The following is a 14,398-nucleotide window of genomic DNA, read 5'->3' as shown; positions in this document are numbered from 1 at the left end:
GGGACCCACAGAGTCCGGAGGGAAGTATTGGTAATGAAATGCTGACCTAGCCCCAAAGCGGCTCCCTGAACAACCAGTTCTGAGAGGCTCTGATCTTGTGAAACCGTCCACAAGGGAGGTGTGGCCAAATCTCCCACGAGGCTCCTAGGGGACAAGGAATTGCCTGCGTAGGAGCCTAAAAACAGAGGCGGAAAAGGGCCTTTGATGGCTGGGGTGGGGACGCTACTGCGCGGTCTGGAGTTGAGTGCCTAGGAACCCCGTGTGACACCATAAACACTTGTCTCGTTGGGGGTCTGGCCTTCTTCTCACCATCCTTTAAATCAGGAGGTGGCAGGGGCGCCTGGGTGGCGCAGTCGGTTAGGCGTCCGACTTCAGCCAGGTCACGATCTCGCGGTCCGTGAGTTAGAGCCCCGCGTCAGGCTCTGGGCTGATGGCTCGGAGCCTGGAGCCTGTTTCCGATTCTGTGTCTCCCTCTCTCTCTACCCCTCCCCCGTTCATGCTCTGTCTCTCTCTGTCCCAAAAATAAATAAACATTGAAAAAAAAATTTAAAAAAAAAAAAAAAAATCAGGAGGTGGCAAACTACAGCCCGTGGGCCAGACCCAGGCCTGGGCCTGTTTTTAATCCAACCAGGACTAAGAATGGTTCTAAAGGATTTCAAGACAAGGGCGGTGGCAGGGGGGGGTATGTAGCAGGCATGCAAGTGGCCCTCGAAGTCTAAATATTTATTATTTGGCCCTTCACGGAGAAAGGTTGAGGGCCTCTGCTTTAAACAAAGAGCGTGACTCCCGCCGGTGTCCAGAGAGCTGATTTTAAGTGTCACTAACAAAGTTACTTCCTTTTTGACTCTCTCTCAATCCTCGCTTCTTCTGGGACCAGGGCTCAATTGGGGGCGGCTCCGTCTTGAACACAGGACTCACATTTGCAGATGTCCTTTACCTAGCTAGAATTGTGTGGTATTGTTTTGTTTTCGCTGTGTTTCTATCGTCAGTGCCCTTCACGGCTCTGACGTTGATTTTTTTCCACCCATCATGTACAAATTTCCTTTTGAAATAAACTCATTACATTAAAAAGTAGGAGACCTTCAAGAACTTTCTATTTACTAGAAAACAAGAGGGGGCGTGTACTGATGTGGCAAATAAATAGTGAGGGCGGTGTGCGAGTGACTGCGCTTAGGTGTGTGGGCTCTGGGCTTCTGCCTTGGTCCTTCTCTGAGTCTCCTAGTTCTTCTGGTCAGATGTGTCCATCTCCCAGGCTCTTCAGCCCCATTCGTATGCCGGCGACCCCCACGCCTGCACTGCTAAGTCAGCCTTCTCTGAGTTCCAGAATGTCGAAATCAACCACCAACGGGACGTCTCCACTTCAATGATCCAGGCGGACCTAAAATAGAACGTTTCCACAAGCAAACTTCTGCTCTCGACCCCACCTCTTCCAAATGAGGCACAGTGATTAGATCTCAGGCTCTTGAGTCAGGCAGAACAGGGGTCCAAGTTCCTGCTCTGCCACTTACTACTACCTGACCTTGAACAAGGTGCATCATCATCTGAGTGCCAAACGGACTTATTGAGAGGAATAAATGAGAAAATGGAGGCACCGCACTCAGCACAGAGTTGGGTACATAGAAAGCTAATGTCAGCCATTACTATCATCATTAACTTTTTTTTTTTTAATTTTTTTTTTCAACGTTTATTTATTTTTGGGACAGAGAGAGACAGAGCATGAACGGGGGAGGGGCAGAGAGAGAGGGAGACACAGAATCGGAAACAGGCTCCAGGCTCTGAGCCATCAGCCCAGAGCCCGACGCGGGGCTCGAACTCACGAACCGCGAGATCATGACCTGGCTGAAGCCGGACGCTTAACCGACTGCGCCACCCAGGCGCCCCATCTTTTTTTTTTTTTTTAAGTTTTATCTATTTATTTTCAGAGAGAGAGAGAGAGGGAGCTCGAGGGGCAGCGCGTGTGGGTGGAAGGGCAGAGAGAGAGGGAAAGAGAGAGAATTCTAAGCAAGCTCTGTGTGCTGTCTGCCCAGAGCCTGACACGGGGCTAGAACTCAGGAACCATGAGATCGTGACCCGAGCTGAAATCAAGAGCCGGACGCTTAACCGACTAAGCCACCCCGGTGCCCCAGTCATCATTAACTTTCAAAGTTCTTATTTGAAAAATTGTCACTACAATACAATTGACCTCTTCGGGGGTGTACAATTCTTTGAATTTTATTTATTTTTTACTTTGTTAATGTTTATTTATTTTGAGAGAGAGCGAGAGCAGAGCCACCCAGGTGCCCCTCAATTCTTTGAATTTTAGCACATCCCCAGATTCGTGTAACTGTCCCCATGACAGAATGCACAACAATCCTGCCAAAACTCCCTCCTGCTGGGCCTTTCCATTCCCCACTTGTGACCTCTGGCAACCACTCACCTGTTCTCCCTCCATACAGTTTTGCCCCCGAGAACGTCATAGACATAGAACCTGGCCGTATCTAACCTTTGGAGACTGGCTGCTTTCACTCCGCCTGAGGCCTTTGTGATTCATCCGAGGTGCTGTGTATCAATAGTTCCTTCCTTTTATCGTGCAGGGGTAGACACACGCTGAGAACTGCTTCCTTTCTTTTCACCACGCCAGATGGACACAAACAGACTCCACAAGGTCTTGGCCTAGAAATCCCTTTCCCTGGGGAAGCTGGTGGCCCCCATACTTTACCTCAGCTGCCCTTCCTCTCAGTCCCCCACAAGCCTTCCAAAAAGAAGAGGCTCCGCGGGGCACCTGGTGGCTCAGTCGGTTAAACATCTGACTTCGGCTCAGGTCACGATCTCATGGTCTGTGAGTTCGAGCCCCGCGGCGGGCTCTGGGATGACATCTTGGAGCCTGGAGCCTGCTTCGGATTCTGGGTCTCCCTCTCTGTCTGCTCCTCCCCCTCTCACGCTCTGTCTCTCAAAAGTAAATAAACATTGGAAAGAAGATTTTTTTTTTTAATTAAAAAAAAAAAAAAAAGAAGAGTCTCCAAGTCTAACCGTATGGTTTGAGGGAGAGAAAAACCCTTGGTCCCCTCCTTGATGGTGAATGGAAGACACCAAGGGGCTGACAGCTGGTGTCTGGGGGACAGCACTGATCCCGGATCCCTGCGTGGTCCATGACTTGCCATGTGCAGTCATCTGGCCAGGCAACATCAGGGCAACCTGTTTTCCTGACACACACACACACACCACCCCCCCCCCAACATACTAGTCACAGGATGGAAAAGGCTGGAGCCCGTGAGTAGGAAGAAGAATTTCAGAGGGCGAGGGAGAGGTTGAGCAGGAGAGACGGACTGCTTGTGGCCTGAATAACATCTTTCTTTGCACTGTTTTCCTCCTCCAGATTGGTTTCGGGGCCCGGCCCAGCTGCCGCCTTGGCTCCTGCTCAGAATTCTGGTCTATGCACACGTCCTTTCTCAGCACTGTTAGAGAACAGAAGTGACCCTGGCCTCCGAGTTGTCCTAGGAACATCTTTTTTGCCTTTTGTGTGTCCTTCTGTCCATTCCTGGGTATCCCAGGGCTGGGTCTTAGGGCAAACGCACATTAAGGAGAGACAGGGAGTGAGGGAAGGAGGGGGAGGAGAGAGTTGGAACCTCCTTGCTTCGTAAGAGCAAAGTCTGGCGGCCAGGCCTCAGAGTCTTTCTGACCCGCCTCGGGCCCTGAGGGGACCCTTGGTGGCAGTGGCATTAATAAGTGGCTTAGTTCTGCTGTCCACTGTGGGGCTAGTGAACTTCGGTTCAGGGAGAACAGGCTTGCTCTGGGTCACAGGGCAAAGCGAGCCATGGGGCTGGGCTCTGGCCAGCTGGCCTGGGTGGTCCGGCTGCTGCTGTCGTTTTCACTTCCTCTGGAAGTCCCACGCACCTGACCTCAGAGGCTGCTGCCATATGTGTGTGTGTGTGTGTGTGTGTGTGTGTGTGTGTTTCCCCAGGGGATTGTGGTTCATGGCTCTTCTGAGCAGTAGGTCAGCCTGGGTAAGACGACAGAGTTCGAGCTTTCCGACCGGTAATGGAAACAAGGCCAACACCCAGAAACACGAAAACATTGACATCAGACAAGCGAGTTAGAAAACACGTCCCGTTCCCTAGACGTGGCAACGGGGACATTCGAGCGGCGTCACGGGTTCTAATCCTGGCTGTGAGTGTTGTCTGCTGGTGGCCCACAGAGCAATTCTCCGGCAATCCGGAGAATTGCCTTGGTGGACAGGAGCCATCTAGTCATGGCACCCCGTTGCGGGCGATTGGCCGTGAAGACTTTATGACACAGGGCTACAAAATCCCATCCCCTTGTGTTGAGATGGAACAGCCCTGTGCTGCCACTGACTCCAGAACTCCCAGAGCATCTGGCTGTGGTCAAACCTCAGCTGAAAACAGCCTTGCCTGGCCTCTCCATCTGCCCCTTCCTGCTTCCCCTCTTTTTTCTTTTCTTTCTTTCTTTCTTTCTTTCTTTCTTTCTTTCTTTCTTTCTTTCTTTCTTTTTAGAGAGAGACAGAGAGACAGAATGTAAGGAGGAGAGGGGCAGAGAGAGAGGGAGACACAGAATCCGAAGTGGCTCCAGGCTCTGGGCTGACAGCTCAGACGACGCGGGGCTTGAACCCACGAATCTCGAGATCATGACCTGAGCCAAAATCGGATGCTTAACCGACGGAGCCACCCAGGCGCCCCCTACTTCCCCTCTCTGACCGGCTGTCATCCCAAGAGCTCTCCCTTCCCGTGCCCTGTGCACAAAAACCTCCGTCTCAGATTCCGCATCTAAGGAACTCAACCAAGCTAGCAAGTGGGACCAGCACAAGGCAAAGTTAAGGGGACCTCGTTTGCCAGAAGAGCTTGCAGCTTGTGGACAGACCAACTGGAAGGAAACCAGATTCCTTCAACCTGTTCCCAGCTGGGTAACTGACATTTAAAGTTCAGCAGGTTAGGGGCACCTGGGTGGCTCAGTCGGTTAAGCGTCCGACTTTGGCTCAGGTCATGATCTCACAGTCCGTGAGTTTGAGCCCCACATCGGGCTCTGTGCTGACAGCTTGGAGCCCGGAGCCTGCTTTGGATTCGTGTCTCCCTCTCTCTCTGACCCTCCCCCATTCATGCTCTGTCTCTCTCTGTCTCAAAAAATAAATAAACATTAAAAAAGTAAATAAATAAAAAAATAAAGTTCAGCAGGTCAAAGGGGCCCACCCCACTTTCTCCAGCATGGGGCTCCCGGGTTCCAGCGTCACACAGAGAAAAATTGCCCCCTCCCTGACCCCTGGTGAAGGCACTCAAAGGGACAGGGTCCGTGGGGTGTCTCTTTCTTCACATGATCAGCCCCTCAAGAGGCACACGAGGAGGAAAGCCGATGGAAAGGAAAAGGTATCTCCTCCCTGCATCTCTGCTCTTCTCCAAACCACCTTCTTCCTTTCTCCATCACCCCCAAGACCACCCACCACTTCTGCAGCTGCCGCCCAAACACCCACCAGGTGCCAGGCACCCCTCCAGGCATCGGGATATGGCGATGATCACCACAGAGCGGCCTGGCTCCCCGAGAGTTCGCGTTCCTGTCAGTGGAGGCTGGAAAAGGGACATAAGTCTATTAAACAGAAATAATATTGACTACTGTAAGGAAGAAACAGCAGTTATTTAGAGAGAGACTGAGTCCTAGGGGGATAGGCCACTTTGGATAGGGGTCAGAAAAGGCCGCTAGGAGCTGACCCTTGAGCACAGCCATCAGCACCAAGAGGCCAGTCCAGCAAAGATTTGGGGCAAGGGCATCCAGGCAGAGGGAGCAGCATGTGTTGAGGGACATCAAATATGTCCAGACTGGGAGATCCAGGGAGATCTCTGGGGAGCCTCCCGAGATTGTTTTCCCTTCCGTCTGGTTCCTCACAGGGATCGTGATGAAAGCAAGAACTCGCCTATATCTGCCTGACCTTCGTACACATTCACATAGGGGCTCATCGTGACAAGGGAGAGAGCTCTTTGCTGGGGTAGCCTCTCCTCTTCCGGACGGCGAGCTAGGTCCTTGAGAAGGACAGAGGACAGCCTCGTGTTCTCTTTTCAGGGCCTCAGGGAGCACTGGTACAGACTGCAGGCTCCCGCGTGCCAGGGGTAGGGGGTGACAAAGCTTCCTGACCATGCGCAATGCTTCCTCTTACTTCCCTCTGGATGCAAATGCCTTGGAAAGTGACCAACCAAGACGGTCCTTTTTGGCAACGTGGGCCCCACATGCTGCTTCGAGCCCAGCGAGCAGGGACCTTGCGCTCTTCTCCCAGGAGATGCGGAGCCGGGCAAGGTTACCGGTTAACGTCCCAGCAGGCTCCCTGCCGAGGCCTTCTCCCCCAGGCATCCTCACCCAGTGGCTCAGCTCAGCCCCAAAGCTGGCTTCCTTCCTCCAGCCTCCGAGCCGTCTGGGCACCAGCGTGGCTCACGACGGTCTAGTTTACTTACTTGGTCAGGAAGACATCCGAGGTCCTCAGTGATAGGTCAGATGATTTGACTCCTATCCCAAGGCACAGGGGGCCGTCTACTTGCTTTTGTCATTTCAGGGAGGTCCTGGAGGGTTTCTCTTTCGGGCCCTTCAAAAACCATTCTCCACCAGCCACTGTGGGCAACACAAAGAGAGACCCAGACCCTGCACGAGGGAGATGACTGTCCCTCTGCCTCTGCCCTGACCACCACTCTGGCAGGGAGGAGAGTGAGAGGCTGGGGAGGGGACCGACAGAGAGGAGGCGGGAAGGCAGGCCAGATGGGGCAAAGGCAAAGGAAATGGGTGGCCAGTCTGAAGACAGACGGACAGAGTGGGGGGTGGGCAGGAGTCAGAGCAGGGGGTACTCAGAGGAGTGGGTGTGACTACCCAGGGGCTGAGGAACGGGCAGAGGTCACTTCATTCAAAGGAAGCACGGCTCAGTTCTGCGGCAGCCCAGCAGAGAAAGGGGGGTACCTCTCGTGGTGGGCGCCCCCACCCCACCCATGCCGAGCCTCCAGAAGAGCTGGTCCTGGATCTGGACGAGGCCTACATGTGGGGCAGACTGGATTAGAGCCACACAACCCGGGCAACTCCTCCCTCCGCACGCAGCTGAGGGGCAGGACATGCTCCCTTGGGATCCCCGGCTTCCCACGAAGCTAAGTCCTAACAGAGCTGGGGTCCACACCTGCCACCCTTCTCCACCTAAACCGACACAGCCAACACCGAGAGGGACACCGTGACTTCTAGACTCCCTTTAACTCTTTTTTTTATTTTTTTTTTTAATTTTTTTTCAACGTTTATTTATTTTTGGGACAGAGAGAGACAGAGCATGAACGGGGGAGGGGCAGAGAGAGAGGGAGACACAGAATCCGAAACAGGCTCCAGGCTCTGAGCCATCAGCCCAGAGCCCGACGCGGGGCTCGAACTCACGGACCGCGAGATCGTGACCTGGCTGAAGTCGGACGCTCAACCGACTGCGCCACCCAGGCGCCCCATAGACTCCCTTTAACTCTTAAACAACGTCTGATTCTACGAGACTGGGGCGTCAGGGTCACCTCAGGGTAATAAGGGAGGTGCAGGGGTCAGAGCGGCTAAGCTGTGAGTGGCTGTTTGGTGGGGGGGTGGGCAGTGTTTGCAAAATCCGGGCCACATGAACAATAACAATATTGTGGGATACTTGACTGTAAGTCACATTCCACAGGGTCGGTCCTCTCAGTGACGCTGTCCGGCGAGCAGAGCTGGTACGACATCATTCAGGTGTCCCTCCAGAGAGGCGAGCAGGACGGGCCTCCACTTCCTGTGCCCGTCACCCTGCCCGCGACCTTCAGGGTCTCCCTTTTAGGTGCTGGAAGGAAGCTGAGAGCTGCAATCCTCCCCAAAGACCCCTCCAGACTCACTCACAGCACTCGCTGGAGGCAGACCCGCCAAAAATCAATCGGCAGATTGATTTGCAAATCGAATCGATTTCCCTCCCCAACTCATCGATATTTACTTAACTTCTACTTCATAGAGCAAAATCAATTCAGCTTATTCCCTCCTGGAGCGCCCAAGCTAGAAATGATCTCTCCCCGCTCTAAACTTCAAGCCTGTCTTGCAGAAAGACGGCTTATCACATCATTCAAGGCTGGTCCCCGCCATCCCTCTCCCCCATCTGCTCCGCCTCCCCGAGCTTGTGTTTCTAGCCAGGAGAGTTTCGGCAAGAGACCTCGCTTCCCCAAGGCCGAAGTGTTGACCGTTGCTCAGACAACAAGGCCCAAGCCTCTTTTTCTGATGCTTTTAGCCCTTTGAACTTGTGCTCTCACCAACCCCAGAGCAGCGGGAAGTGTTCTTCCGGACGGCAGAATGCAAAAATCCAGAAATGGCCCCCGGTTGCCTGTGGAGAGCTTGTGTGAGATAAAGGCAGGGTCAGGAATCTGGGGTGGGGGGAAAGAATGGGTGATTTCAGTTAGTGCTCGGGTAACTGGAGAGCCCTGGGGAACCAGGAACAATTGGAGGTGTTCCTGTCCTTTACCAGAATACCTTCCAAAAGGATTGGCCATTTAAGTGTAAAAGAACACCATCCAAGTACAAGGGGCAATCGGGAAATTCTTCTATAACTTGGGAGCGAGCAAAGCTTTCTTAATCCTGACTCAACACCCAGAAGCAATACAAGGGAAGATTAATAAGTTGCAAGGAATTGAAGTTTTGCGTGGCAAAAAAAAGTTAAAGTAGATTGAAATAAATACGGAAGTAAAATGAAAAAGACAAATGATCAACTAGTTAAAAAAAAAAGATTCACAACTTGCATCACAGAGAACGCGTTAATATTATTAGCGTAGAAAGAGCCCCTCGTGTAAGTTAAAAGCCCAACCACCGGGGAGAAAAATGTACTAAAAATATAACCGGTTTTCGGAAGAGGCAAGGCAAGTGTTTCCAAACCACAGGGAAAGATGGTCAACCTCACTTAGTGAAAGAAATGCAAATTGCCCCAAGGAACTATTGCTGGCTGATCAGGCTGGCCAAAATCCAAAAGTTTAACAAAATCCTCTTTTGTCCCGGCCTGAGAAAACAAATAGTCTCACACTTTGCCGATGTGAATGCGAAATGGGACTGTCCCTACGGAAGGGAGTTTGCCAATAAACTGCATGATCCGTTGATCCTGCAATCCCACTTCTAGGAATCTATCCTACGGATCCACTGCAAATAATACAAAAAGACGGAGGGATGTGGCTGTTGACTGCAGCTCTGTTTTTAATAACCAATAAACAAGAGTACATCCACACAGCAGAGTACTCCAGAGCCGTAAGAAGAATGAGGAAGTTTCCCCCCAAAGATTAAAAACAGAATTATCGTTTGAAAATATCGCTGGCACCTGGGTGGCTCAGTCGGTTGAGCGTCCAACTTCGGCTCAGGTCATAACCTCACGGCTCGTGAGTTCGAGCCCCGCGTCGGGCTCTGCGCTGACAGCTCGGAGCCTGGAGCCTGCTTCGGATTCCGTGTCTCCCTCTCTCTCTCTCTGCCCCTCCCCCAGTCTCACTCTCTCTGTCTCTCAAAAATAAAATAAAAACATTAAAAAAAAATTAGAAGCAGACACTCGGAGAGGCAGTCCTGGGTCAAGTGAGACCCAATCAGACAACGCTTGTGAGATGGGGGTGGGGCGGTGTCTAACCTTCCCCTGGAAGAAGAAGCAGGTCTGCCACCCTCAATGCTGCTGGAAGATAGCCTGGGGATGAAGCTCCATGGGTAGGAGCAGACCTGAGAGGGAATTGCAGAGGCATGGGGCCAGAGCCTTGATGAAACCGTGCCTCAAGTCCACTTCCTGATTTCTCAGCCACATGAGCCAATAAATCTCCCCCGTTGCTAAGCTAGTGTGGGTTGGGTTTTGTTGCTGGAAATCAAAACCCTCCTGACCCAGGCAGACCTCCCTGCTCTCTCATCCATCCACCTCAGGCACAACCTCAGAAGCCACGGCCCTCTGCGTTGGTTTTTCCCTGGAGGTCTCTCACGGGGTCTGGCCAAGAGGCAACCGCACCCATGCCCTCCATCTTACGTCAACAGTGAAGAGAGTCAATCTGAAATCCAGGAACTTTTCGGAAACATCCCCCTTCCTAGATGTGGTGGAGAGTGACAGAAGGTCCTGGAAGCTGGGCTTTCGGCACTTCCGTTGTTCCTTCTCATGCCTTCGAGGCCCTCCTGGGGATAACCTGATAGACAGAATTCCCTGATTCCATTCACTTGTTTCATAAGCATTTACTAAACCCCTGTGTGGGCCGCCCCATCAGGGGTCCTGGGCAAACAGAGAGGGGTGAGGAGCCAAGGACGAGCTGGAGCGGAGGGCCAAGTGATCTGGGCAGGGGGCAGGGGTGAGGAACGGCTAGGAGTGTGGGCCCTGAATTCAAACCGTGGGTGTTCTTGGGCAGGTTACTCTGTAGTCCCCTGCCTCAGTTTCCTCATCCGTCAAGTGGCATGTTTGATATATACTTAGTAAAGACTCAACAAGCATTAGCTTTTATCATTCATCAGTACTTTTTATTATGATCAGATTCTTTTTTAAGAAAAGGGACTGAGTAAACCCCACTCAGCTGGATAGCTTGGGCCTGAGGACCCCCTCCCTTGGAATGCAGGAGTTCAGGGCTGAAGGGGTGACTAGGTTGATGGGGCTTAAGGCAAACTCCAGAGACCAATTCCAACTCGTGAGATTCCTAAGAGGAAGAATGGAGGAGGGGCCCTCCCTTAGTCCCAGTTAAGTGCAGAGAACCGTATCTCAAAGAGGGAAGGACCCTTCTGGGGCAAGGATTCGACCTTTCCACAACTCCATTCAGCCACCCAGAGTTTGCTCAGAGGCGCTGTCATGGGCCAGGGCCAGGAGCGGAGATGACAGAGAGCTTCCTGTGTCCACTGAGTCCTCAGTCTCCTCTTGGCAACAGAGGAATGATAGTGCTGTGGCACACAAGTGCCTACTGTCACTCGGGAAAGGCTGAAGGGACCCCCGTTAGAGGAGGAAGGAGATTAGCTCCCATCTTGGAAGCTTCCTGGCAGAGGCAGGGTTTGGACTGGAGTTTGGGAGAAGGGTAGGTCTGATATGTCAAAGGGGACAGCTTTGGGGAGGAAAGACTTAAGCGCAGGGACGGGGGTGCAGCCCACACAGGACACAGCGCTAATGGACAGGCAGGAGGGACAATGGGAGGGGATGAGACCTCATGCAGCCCCAGCCTGCTCTGCCACCTGTCAGGCAACTGTGTCCGGCACGCAGGGGCGGCTTCTGGAAGCAATTGCCCCGAAACGTGAGTATCGCTCAGAAGGACAAGGAAAAGCCAAGGGAAGTGTCAGGAACTTGGATGGCCCCTCAACAGATTTCCTCATTGGTTTGATTCCAACTCTCGTTTCCTTCTGTCTGACTCCTGATTAGAAAGTTCGGGCATTTGGAATGTGTTCTGACCAGTTATGAGCCATGCTTTGTTAGCTGAGTGACTGAACGAAAGTGTGAGATCAGGTAGCCTCAAAGGCACATTCCTGGCTTGAAAACTCTGCCCGATGAAGGAATTTGTTGCCATTCAGATGATGTTAAAGGCAAATTGAACGGGGGACACCCGGGTGGCTCAGCTGAGCATCCAACTTAGGCTCAGGTCATATCTCGAGGTTCGTGAGTTCAAGTCCCACATCGGGCTCACTACTATCAGCACAGAGCCCATTTCAGATCCTCTGTCCCCCTCTCTCTGCTCCTCCCCTCTGTGCACGCTCTCAGAAAATAACTAAAACAGGGGCGCCTGGGTGGCGCAGTCGGTTGAGCGTCCGACTTCGGCCAGGTCACGATCTCGCGGTCCATGAGTTCGAGCCCCGCGTCAGGCTGTGGGCTGATGGCTCGGAGCCTGGAGCCTGTTTCCGATTCTGTGTCTCCCTCTCTCTCTGCCCCTCCCCCGTTCATGCTCTGTCTCTCTCTGTCCCAAAAATAAATAAACGTTGAAAAAAAAAAAAATAAAAAAGGCAGGGATGTTTTTGAAAGGGGGTTCCGTGCAGCTAGAACTAAAGAGGTAGGAAAGGAAAGGGCAGGCAGTCTCCCCTCCCTTGGGAAAGCTGTCCTGGGTCTGACTTAGGCAGACAGGCTTCTTCTAAGCATCAGTCCTAGACCACAAGCTTTGTTAGAAAGTCCTCTACCGAGAAAGCTGAGGGGGCACTCAGGGCCCTGCCGGGGAGGTGGGATTGCCCCAGTTGGGAAGGGGGTCATGTTAAGTGCCCTGATAAGTAGTCAGCTTCAGCTCCAGGTACCCAGAGGCTTTTTGGGAAGAGTTTACTTGATGCTCAGATCCTATGTTTGGAATGAGGGGTTGTGAGCCCTTGGAGGAGGTGTTACCCACAAATCCCAACCCTGGGGCGTCCACCAGTGGCTAAGCAGAGGTCTCCGGGCCCATGGGGAGCACTGTAGGTCTGAGGAACCAGCCTCGGTCCCTATTAAAAGTATGTTCTAGAAATATCCTCAGGTCTCAAGAGTGGGTCTGGACCCAGCTGCCCTGCTCAGCGATGCCACTGAATAACCAAGGGTCCCCAGGCTTCCCGGTCATCTCCGAAGCCTGCCAGCCACAAGCATCAGGCTCAGGAGATAGAACTCAAGTCCAAGCCCACAAACTGAGCCTTGCAGGACCCCCAGTAGCGTCTTCTGAAGAATCGCCAGCTCCCACCAAGCAGACTCCAGCTGCTAATCAAATCAAACTGCTGATGTTGAAAATCACCCATTTGCTGCTGGTGCGATCATAGCGACTCCTTTAAAAGCGCCGACCGCCCGCTTGGATGCCTCGAATTTTCAGAATTGCAGTCGAGGCCTCAGGGCCCCTGATCTGGAAAACTGCTGCACAGCTAGGCTCCGGGTTCCGGTCACAGCGTGTCTCCGGCCAGCTGTGCTACCTCAAGTGAGGCAGTCACTGAACCTCTCTGACCTGCGGTCTCCCCCTCTGCTTACAGCCTGGCTACCTGCCCCACTTCCTCCTTAGAGGCCTCGTTGGTTCCAGCCACCATAAGGTGTCAACTCAGTTTGTGTAAACACTGTGGCATGTTATGTTTGCAGGATGATAACGACTCCAAGAATGCTCTGGTCCCATCTCCAGGAAGCACACGGCCCGTTCTCTAGTAGAGAGAACCAACCCTTTGACATGTGTACCCAGGCCCCTTGGGGCCTCCCACAGATTCCTCCAGTTGAGGACACATTCTGTGGCCACAGATGCAGACAAAGGGGACCAGTCCTCAGAGCAGGGAGCCCGTGACCTTGGCATCACTGTCCCCAGCTGGTGGTCACAGCCCCCAATGCCTCGTAGTGTCCCCAGGTCTCTCCTGCAGAATAAGCCTCACACCCCCAGACAGACTCATCTGCATGCTCTGTGAGCGAGGTAGAAAGAGGGAGAAAGAGGTGGAAAGAGCCAACCTGTGAGACAAGGGCTGGGCGGGAGGCCTGTCCCTCAACAACAGGGAACGTGAGTAGGAGCTGAGATCTGAAATGAAATCCAGCACGTAGTTGTCCGAGAATGGACATTCTCCACTCTGCAGAGGGGAGGGAGGGAAGCCTTTCAGAGGATATGTGAGCTGGCTTCTGAAGACTGGGTCGTTTTTCAGGCAGAAAGTTCAGGGCAAAGGGACCGGCTGTGCCAAGTTCTCCAGGTATGAGGGCATCACTGCTGGGCCGCGGGGAAGGGCTGGAGAGGAGGTCCCGGAGGGGAGTGTTGGGCAGCGGGCAGGGCCTCGGGACACACAGAAGAGTCACACTTGTGTTCTTCTTTTAAAGTAGGCTTCGAGCCCAGCGCAGAGCCCAGTGCGGGGGCTTTAACTCATGACCCTGAGATCACGACCTGAGTTGAGATCAAGAGTCGGATGCCTAACCGACTGAGCCACCCAGGCACCCCCACTCTTTCCTTGTTTTTAATTGAGGTATAGTTGACCCACAATGTTATGTTCGTTTTGGGTGGAAAAGTCACACTTCTCCCCCACCCCCCAGCCCCCAGGGCAGTGGAGAACCCTTGGGGAGCCTTTCATAAAGTTGGGAGGGGCAGAAAAGAGACAAGAGGGGCAAGGCCACAGGTGGGAGCACACACAGGCAGGAAACAAGGAGCCTGGCCCAGATGACTGGGGCCTCCTCTCCCCAACCGGCATCAGAAGACACCTCCAGCTATAGGCAAAGCGTGGACACCGTGAAAGACCGAGGACGTCACAGGCGTCGGTTTTCCCAATGAGGTGCTCCCAGCCCTCTCTGCCCGGCCCCTGCCAAAGCGAGTGCCTCACCCTTCTCTTTCCCTCCTTCTAAGCCCACTGGCACTGCTCCCCACCTGCCACCTCTCCTACTGGTGGAGGCAGTGTGGGGGCAGGGGCGTGACTGAGCTCAGACTGGGTAACATGGGAACGCCACGGAGCTGGGTACCAGGCCATGGGGCGTAGTATGAATTGTGACGATGAGGACACCCACAGTGGGGGAGGGGGCAGCCAGGGTAGC

The sequence above is a fragment of the Prionailurus bengalensis genome, chromosome D1, assembly GCF_016509475.1.
Source record: "Prionailurus bengalensis isolate Pbe53 chromosome D1, Fcat_Pben_1.1_paternal_pri, whole genome shotgun sequence".
Taxonomy (NCBI): Eukaryota; Metazoa; Chordata; class Mammalia; order Carnivora; family Felidae; genus Prionailurus; species Prionailurus bengalensis.
This window is presented reverse-complemented; position numbering follows the sequence as displayed.